This window comes from Oncorhynchus tshawytscha, linkage group LG03 (genome assembly GCF_018296145.1).
Source record: "Oncorhynchus tshawytscha isolate Ot180627B linkage group LG03, Otsh_v2.0, whole genome shotgun sequence".
NCBI lineage: Eukaryota > Metazoa > Chordata > Actinopteri > Salmoniformes > Salmonidae > Oncorhynchus > Oncorhynchus tshawytscha.
Window position 1 is genome coordinate 51766318 of NC_056431.1, and position 10225 is coordinate 51776542.

A 10225-nucleotide genomic window follows, 5' to 3' on the forward strand; every position below is an offset into this window, starting at 1 on the left:
TGCATCTCAATAAGGTCGGTCGTTACGCACAGTCTTGTTGATGGTTGGAATTACGCACTATAATGCCAGTCAGAAACATGTTAGAGTCTTGTGTGGAAACAACGTTTTATTTATAATTGGAAACAATCGAAAAGTATCTGAGCTAAAAAGTATAAAAGTATAAACATTTTTGTCTATGTGAAATTAAACAAACAACATTTACCAAATAGAGTAAACTCTGAACTAGGCTATATAATACATACATGTTTTTTATTTAACTAAGCAAGTCAGTTAAGAATGGTGTTGATGTGAGTCATGTCCAGCCTAAAGCACTTCATGACTACCGATGTGAGTGCTACGGGGCGGTAATCATTTAGGCAGGTTACCGAGCATCAGAGACGGTGTAGTAGGATTCAATCTTAGTCCTGTATTGACGCTTTGCCTGTTTGATAGTTTGGCTGAGGGCATAGTGGGATTTCTTATAAGCGTCTGGATTAGTGTCCCACTCCTTGAAAGCGGCAGCTCTAGCCTTTAGCTCAGTGCGGCAGGGTAGCCTAGTGGTTAGAGCGTTGGACTAGTAACTGGAAGGTTGCAAGTTCAAATCCCCGAGCTGATTTGAACATTGTTCTGCCCCTGAACAGGCAGTTAACCCACTGTTCCTAGGCCGTCATTGAAAATAAGAATTTGTTCTTAACTGACTTGCCTAGTAAAATAAAATAAAATTTAAAAAGTGCGGATGTTGCCTGTAATTCATGGCTTCTGGTTGGGAAATGTGCATACGGTCACTGTGGGGATAATGTCGTCAAAGCACTATTGATGAAGCCGGTGACTGAATTGGTATACTCCTCAATGCCATTGGATGAATCTCGGAACATATTCCAGTCTGTGCTAGCAAAACAGTCCTGTAGCATTGCATCCATTATGTACAAAATGAGTTACAAAAAATGTGAAAAAAACTAACAAAATTGGGCAGTTGGTTAGGAGCCCGTAAAGCGGCAGCCATCCCCATCTGGCGCCATTCATTTTTAGGGGGCGGTACATCCTGTATAAACACAAACTCACTTCCTTGACAACTTCCTTCACAATAGCTCTGCTCTGCTAAGCGCAAGAAGTATGTAAGCCCTGACGTCTTGCGGAGGCTGGCGTCAGATTGACCATGCAGAGCCTTTTCTACACACAACACACACACTACACACACATACTTTAAACACGCATAATTTTCTGCTACTCTGTCCTTTATTTCTCTCTTATTATTATCTGTCCTGATGCCTAGTCACTATACCCTACCTTCATGTTCATAGCTACATCAAATACCTCATACCTCTGCACACTGATCTGGTACTGGTACTCAGAGTATATGCATGTATTTTTGTCATGAACCCGGTGTCAGTTCAGTTATTAGAATTTAATTTAATAAAACATTTTCTGTAAGCTCGATATGCAGTTTCTGTAGAGACAAATCAGAATAAGCCTGAACTGTGTGATGTAGTAGGGAGTTGTTTCCAACAGACCAATATTCTACATAGTTTAGCACAGAAAACTTTGTAATTAACTACAATAACCATAATCCATGCCTGGTGTCAGAGTATTTTGTATTATTCTGAATGTAAATCCAAGACACTCCTTTTAGTAAGATATGTTACATTTCGTATGGTATGTATTATTGGATGTCATCACCCATTTTGTATATGATATGTTACGAATTACAATTTGTATTATGTTACAAATTTGCACAATAGCTCTGCTAAGTGAAATAAGTATGAAATTCTAACTAGAGTGTGCAAAGCTGTCACCAAGGCAAAGGGTGGCTACTTTGAAGAATCTAAAATCTCAAATATATTTTGATTTGTTTAACACTTCTTTGGTTACTACATGATTCCATTTGCGTTATTTCATAGTTTTGATGTGTTCACTATTAATTCTACAATGTAGAAAATAATAAAAAATAAAGAAAAACCTTTGAATTTGTATGTGTGTCCAAACTTTTGACTGGCACTGTATACTGAACCTCCCGCCCCCACCTACTGTCGACAAATCATGTCAATGTGGAGCTATACGAAGCTCTACGCATTGGTACAAAGTGTGGGTTGGTGCACAGCGATGCGGTACAGAGCTGACCTCTGCAGAGGCCATTAGGGTAGACTAGTTGAACATGCATACATGTACATAGGCACATAGATTATATTTAAGAACAATATCTAGCATAATAGAAGGAAATATGGCATCACCCTCAACCTTTGCACAGTGACCAGACCATACAAATGTACCTACAGTAGGTAGGTAGGCAGACAGCATTTGGGTACAGCCAAGTCAAACAGGCATGCTTAGGCAAATATTTTTTATAGTTAAACCAGTTTATCAGTTTTAGAGATTTACAACAGTTAAATCGTAGTATTATTGTTTCTTCTCATCAACTTAGCTAGATAGCAATTATTGTCAATCAAGCAAGCTATTTACATCTGTTTGGAATCCTATCTTGCATCATGCCTATAATTTACTGATTTTTAAAAGCCTCCACGGTCCTGATCATAACCAATGTCAGCCCTTGTCAATGATGTTACATAGCTAGCTGGTAAAACTACAATGAACAAAAATAAATGCAAAATGCAACAATTTCAAAGATTTTACTGAGTTACAGTTCATATAAGGAAGTCAGTCAATTTAAATACATTCATTAGGTCCTAATCTATGGATTTCGCATGACTAGAAATACAGATAATGTACGACCACATATACCTTAAAAAAAAGGTAGGGGCGTGGATCAGAAAACCAGTCAGTATCTGGTGTGACCACCGTTTGCCTCATGCAGCGTAACACATCTCCTTTGCATAGAGTTGATCAGGCTGTTTATTGTGGCCTGTGTAATGTTGTCCCAGTCCTCTTTAATGGCTGTGCGAAGTTTCCGGATATTATCAGGAACTGGAACATGCCGTCGTACACGTCGAACCAGAGCATCCCAGACATGCTCAATGGGTGGCATTTCTGGTGAGTTTGCAGGCCATGGAAGAACTGGGATATTTTCAGTTTTCAGGAAATGTGTGCACATCCTTGCAACATGGGGTCATGCATTATCATGCTGAAACATGAGGTGATGGCGGCGGATAAATGGTACGACAATGGGCCTCAGAATCTCATCACGGTAAGACCTGGGCGGACCACCCCTTGTATTTTGGTTAGGGCACCAGGTGGTGCTAAATTAGGTAAGTAGTGGGTAGGCAGGTAAGATAGGAGAGGGGGGGGGGCTTTGAGATTTACTTTCTTTGCTTTGGTTCCGTCCAGCCCCTTTTCCCCATATTACCGTGTAAAGGAATAAAGTCCTTGTAAACGGTACCACATTCTGCTTGTTGTCATTTTTACTCGCACCTACAGTCCATACCTTTTTCACTTCACAGAGAGTTTAGTTGTAGCAGGGTGTTGCGTTCCCTCTTCATAGAGGCGTGCGTAACAGCTAGCTACGTAACTTCTGAGTGATAGGAAGTACGAGCCCCACCACCAATCAGCCTTTGATGTGTGTTTTGTCCTATATTTTTATTTTATTTGTTTATTTTTTTTATCCCAGCCTCCGTCCACACAGGAGGCCTTCTTCCTTTTGGTAGGCCGTCATTGTAAATAAGAAGTTGTTCTTAACTGACTTGCCTAGTTAAATAAAGGTTCAATCAAAATAAATACCACTGCGAACACATCTGTCGTTACTATGATCACTTGCGTAGCAATGCCAGCAAATGACTGCTGTCTGAACACACACATTTCTGATTTGGTCACTTTTAACTTGCTGTTTGGACAGTGAATATTCCCAAACGGATTTGAAAAACATAACTGATTTGAGCATTAAGCATTATGCAGCGTGAACAAGGCTTTACAGACTGACATACCCATCTAAGTAGCTAGATCATGGATGGGCAACTGGCAGCCCACAGGCTTTGAAGGCCCTTGGACTGAGTTTACGAACTCAGTCGACGTCCAAAATGAAGAACGTACTGCATTTATGCCAATTGGCAACTCTTTAAGGCCTGCAAAAGGAGCAGCAACGCACAGATTAATTATGCACGACTTGACAAATCATGAGGCAAATCAGTCTAAACAATAGTAATTTGTCCCTATTTTCGAAACACTTTTGTGTCAATATTTTTTGTTAAACCGAATCAAAAGTGTTGGGGCATATGCCAGCTCGCCACACATTTGACGACGGCGCCGCTGTGCTGATCTCTGCAACATGGATAGATGAAAATCGCCACATAATGCTAGAAATAAAGAAACATATCCTATATGTATGAGGGGTTGTAACTGGTTCAGGGAATAGAGCAGAAAACCAGAAAATAAGGACATTTTTTGAGGAACAGAACCGGAACTGAGAACGAAAGTGATCTATACTGTTCTGGAACAGAACCGTTCTTTTAAAAGCATGGGAACCGGTTATGTTATTCTACACAAACCGCCTATGCAAAGCCCTGACTGTCATTCAGGAACTTATTCCAGTGTCTGCCTGCCTGCCAGCTGAACATCTTTGCCAGTGTATGTGTAGGCTACCCTCTCAGAAGCATGCACTTTACAGGCATGATTCAGATGATTAGAATTTTAATTAGAAAACAATGGATTAACTTTTACAATGCCAGTTAAGGATACTATAGTTATCACATTTCGCATTGGATGTATTAACTACAAAAAGGTAAGACGTTTTTTTTAGCTTAATTCTGGAGCCACTCTGCACACACAAGCTTGTTAGCTAGCTCTGGTCTACCTCTCAAGCTCTAGGCAGCAGTATGTATGCAATGTAATGGAACTGAGAGTCATGATCAAGGGCTAGCTCTGGTCCAAAGTTAGTTAAGCCAAATCTCTGAAGTTCAAAGACATTTAAAGTTCCTTCACAGAAGCCGCTCCTCCGTAGGTATAATTCTGTGCGCCTAGCTAATTCAGATAATAGTGGTGTGGGGGCTGTGCTTTGGCAAAGTGGGTGGGGTTATATCCTTCCTGTTTGGCCCTGTCTGGGGGTGTCCTCGGATGGGGCCACAGTGTCTCCTGACCCCTCCTGTCTCAGCCTCCAGTATTTATGCTGCAGTAGTTTGTGTCGGGGGGCTAGGGTCAGTTTGTTATATCTGGAGTACTTCTCCTGTCCTATTCGGTGTCCTGTGTGAATCTAAGTGTGCGTTCTCTAATTCTCTCCTTCTCTCTTTCTTTCTCTCTCTCGGAGGACCTGAGCCCTAGGACCATGCCCCAGGACTACCTGACATGATGACTCCTTGCTGTCCCCAGTCCATCTGACCGTGCTGCTGCTCCAGTTTCAACTGTTCTGCCTTATTATTATACGGCCATGCTGGTCATTTATGAACATTTGAACATCTTGGCCATGTTCTGTTATAATCTCCACCCGGCACAGCCAGAAGAGGACTGGCCACCCCACATAGCCTGGTTCCTCTCTAGGTTTCTTCCTAGGTTTTGGCCTTTCTAGTGAGTTTTTCCTAGCCACCGTGCTTCTACACCTGCATTGCTTGCTGTTTGGGGTTTTAGGCTGGGTTTCTGTACAGCACTTTGAGATATCAGCTGATGTACGAAGGGCTATATAAATACATTTGATTTGATTTGATAATGCATGTCATAACAGCAAGAACAGGGCTACTTCTTCATTTCTCAAAGGAAAAACCTCAACCAATTTCTAAAGACTGTTGACATCCAGTGGAAGCGATAGGAACTTCAAGCAACTGCCTTAGAATTATAGATTCCCAATGAAAATCTGTTGAAAAGAGAGTGACCTAAAAAAAAAAATCCTGGATGGTTTGTCCTCGGTGTTTCACCTGCCAAATACGTTCTGTTATACTCACAGACATCATTCAAACCATTTTAGAAACTTCAGAGTGTTTTCTATCCAAATCCACTACTACTATGCATATCCTAGCTTCTGTGTCTGAGTATCAGGCAGTTTACTTTGGGCACACTTTTCATCCGGACTGAAAATAGTGCCCCCAAGCCTTAAGAGATTTTAAGTGTTTTATTCAGTGTTGTTACAGCATTCAGTCCACATAATGCATAGAGCAGTTAATGTAAGTAAGCATTTCACGGTAAAGTCTTCACTAGTTGTATTCGGCACAAAATGTATTTGATTAATATTGGCTGTGTGTGTCAGACTGTGGACCACCTGTCACGATGTCTAGGAGGGAAGGCTGTCAGACTCAGAATGGGAGAAGGCATGAGAAGAAGAGTAAGAGAACGGCCCAGTGCAGAAACAACTCTAAGCCCTAGGCTTTTCATGTATCCACTGCACCTTAGCCACTTCTTATATTGAACAAAAATATAAATGCAACAATTTAAATGATTTTACTGAGTTACACTTCATATAAGGAAATCAGTCAATTTAAATAAATTAATTGGGCCCTAATCTATGGATTTCACATGACTGGGCAATGGTGAAGCCATGGGTGGGCATGGGTGGGCCAATCATGAGTTTATCCACACAAAAGGGCTTTATTACAGACAGAAATACTCTGGTGGACAAAGCAGAGTCTTTACATCCCTTGATAACTACACCATAGCACCCATCGAGTTTAACAGAGAGGCGACAAAGACATCTACGTGTAAACATATACATTGCATTCCTTTCCTGAATGAGTGGTCGTTCATGTGCAAAGTATTCATAGTCCCGTGAGCATAGCTTCCAACTGTATGTACTATAAGTCCACTCTCTTTGTCTCTCCAGCTCTTTATATTATTGATATCATATTGATCCAAGATGGCATAGCAGTCAGACGTCCTTTGTCCTCGTCTTGTCGTGTCCCGTGTATATATATATATATATATATATTTACATATTTCTTCACATATTTTTTATATATTTTCTTTTCCAAAAACTCAACTTCAAAACACTCTCCTGCAATCCGCCTCACCAATTTAAAAAAAAGTATTATTTACCTCAAATCTGAAATCCACAATAGAAGCTAGCCAGAAGCTAACCAGAAGCTAGCCAGAAGCTAACCAGAAGCTAGCCAGAAGCTAACCAGAAGCTAGCCAATTTACTGGCTAATGTTAGTATTCAGCTAACCACGGTTTGTAGTCATCAGCTATCCTTTAGCTCGAAAAGCTATCGCCAGTTTTGTACAACGCGACTCAGACCAGAACATACCGGACCTATTTTTCTCTCCATAACCCCGGATTTCAAGCTCTGGACATTTTCACCTGGATCTCGCAGCTAGTTAGCTGCTATCCGTGTGATTATTGGCTTACGTCGATCCAGGAGCAAACATCAATTATTCCGGAGCTAGCCAGCTGAAGAGTTCCATCAGCCACTCCTGGGCTACAATCCCCTATCCGGACCCGTTTTACTGCCGATGCGGAGCCCCACCGGGCCTTCACGACCGGACTACCGACGTTATCTGCTCGAGGGAGTTATCCAACTGGCCCCTCTGTCGCGACGTTACCTGAACGCCCATCTGTGGCCCGCTAATCGTCAGCTGTCTTATCGGCTGCTATCTGAATAGGTCTATCGGACAATTTTTCCTGGGTCACTATAACTATATCTATTTTGCCAATTGGATTGATACCCTCTACCACACGGAACCCCACTAATCTACCGACGGAAACGCACGATGTGGCTAAAAACAGACCTCCATCCTATGCTAGCTTGCTACCGATGGCCCGGCTAGCTGTCTGAATCACCTTGACCCCAACCAACCTCACTATTCACTGGGTCCTTATGATCACTCGACTACGCATGCCTCTCCTAAATGTCAATATGCCCTGTCCATTGCTGTTCTGGTTAGTTTTATTGGCTTATTTCACTGTAGAGCCTCTAGCCCTGCTCATTATACCTTATCCATCCTTTCAGTTCCACCACCCACACATGCGATGACATCACCTGGTTTCAATTATGTTTCTAGAGACAATATCTCTCTCATCATCACTCAATACCTAGGTTTACCTCCACTGTATTCACATCCTACCATTCCTTTGTCTGTACATTATACCTTTTTATCGCCCCCAGTTCCGGACGTTCTAGACGACCAATTCTCATAACTTTTAGCCGTACCCTTATCCTACTCATCCTCTGTTCCTCTTGTGATGTAGAGGTGAATCCAGGCCCTGCAGTGCCTAGCTCCACTCCTATTCCCCAGGCGCTCTCTTTTGATGACTTCTGTAACCGTAATAGCCTTGGTTTCATGCATGTTAATATTAGAAGCCTCCTCCCTAAATGTGTTTTATTCACTGCTTTAGCACACTCTGCCAACCCGGATGTTCTAGCCGTGTCTGAATCCTGGCTTAGGAAGACCACCAAAAATTCTGATATCTTCATCCCTAACTACAACATTTTCAGACAAGATAGAACGGCCAAAGGGGGCGGTGTTGCAATCTACTGCAAAGATAGCCTGCAGAGTTCTGTCCTACTATCCAGGTCTGTACACAAACAATTTGAACTTCTACTTTTAAAATCCACCTCTCTAAAAACAAGTCTCTCACCATTGCCGCCTGCAATAGACCACCCTCTGCCCCCAGCTGTGCTCTGGACACAATATGTGAACTGATTGCCCTCCATCTATCTTCAGAGCTCGTGCTGCTAGGCGACCGAAACAGGAACATGGTTAACACCCCAGCCATCCTACAATCTAAGCATGATGCCCTCAATCTCACACAAATTATCAATGAACTTACCAGGTACCACCCCAAAGCCATAAACACGGGCACCCTCATAGATATCATCCTAACCAACTTGCCCTCTAAATACACCTCTGCTGTTTTCAACCAAGATCTCAGCGATCACTGCCTCATTGCCTGCATCCGTAATGGGTCAGCGGTCAAACGACCTCCACTCATCACTGTCAAACGCTCCCTGAAACACTTCGGCGAGCAGGCCTTTTTAATCGACCTGGCCGGGGTATCCTGGAAGGATAACCAAAGTGTAAGAAGTGGACCAAAGCGCAGCTTTGTAAATGTTCATGATTTAATAATAGAACTGAACACTGAATAACAAAACCAACAAAGAGAACGAACAAAACCGAAACAGTTCTGTCTGGTGCAGACACAAAAACAGAAAACAACTTCCCACAAAACACAGGTGGGAAAAGGCTACCTTTTCAGACACAATGATAGACAGCTGCCTCTGATTGAGAACCACACCCGGCCAAACACACAGAAGTAGAAAACATAGAACACAAAACATAGAATGCCCACCCCAACTCACGCCCTGACCAAACCAAAATAGAGACATAAAAATGATCTCTAAGGTCAGGGTGTGACATCCACTGCAAATCTACCATTCCAGTGTTTTACTTGCTATGTTGTATTTACTTTGCCACCATGGCCTTTTTTTGCCTTTACCTCCCTTATCTCACCTCATTTGCTCACATTGTATATTGACTTATTTTTCTGCTGTATTATTGACTGTATGTTTATTTTACTCCATGTGTAACTCTGTGTTGTTGTTTTTGTCGAACTTCTTTGCTTTATCTTGGCCAGGTCGCAATTGTAAATGAGAACTTGTTCTCAACTTGCCTACCTGGTTAAATAAAGGTGAAATAAAATAAATAAATAAAAATCTTTCCCCACCCCCTTTCCATTGTGTAACAAGCCATTATATCGGGTTAGTCCACTAGGGACTTTTCATTGCATTATGTTTGTGATCAATATAACCTATACCGTGTGTGTGTGTTTTTGTAATTCTGTGTGATTGTTTAGTTAGTTAGTAAATAAATAATTAAGCCAATTTGTGTATTGCTGATTCATCACTTAGGCTAGGGTTTGTGCAGATATCCAAGGATTATGCGATGTTCAGAATGAGACTGATATGAAAAAAACTGATGATTGATGACTGGTATGATATTGATGTGTTCTTGAGTTAATTCGGGAAACGGTAACTCATTAAAAAAAACTTTTCTCGTGGTGCTCCAAATTTCTAGTGAATTAATTGTTACATGATTAATTTAATCAAGTAATAATTAAACGTAGGAGGTCATTATTCGATGAATAGCAGTCATCACATTAATGATAGTCACGTCACGACACCAGTTATTTCAGAGGCTGTATGTATTAAGTGTCTCACATTACGAGTGCTGATTTAGGATCAGTTTTGCCAAGTTAGACAAGTGCCTGTAGGAGCTATGGGTTGTGTCTGGACTGGGCCAACTTTGCATTACCTCACCCAGCCTGCTGCACTAAAACTTCAGGCATTGTCATGAAGATATTTTACGCAACCATTCTTCATAATTTATGTGCAGTCAGCCATTGAGCTCTGTGCATCTTGCATGGCTATGTTGCCTCTTTGGCT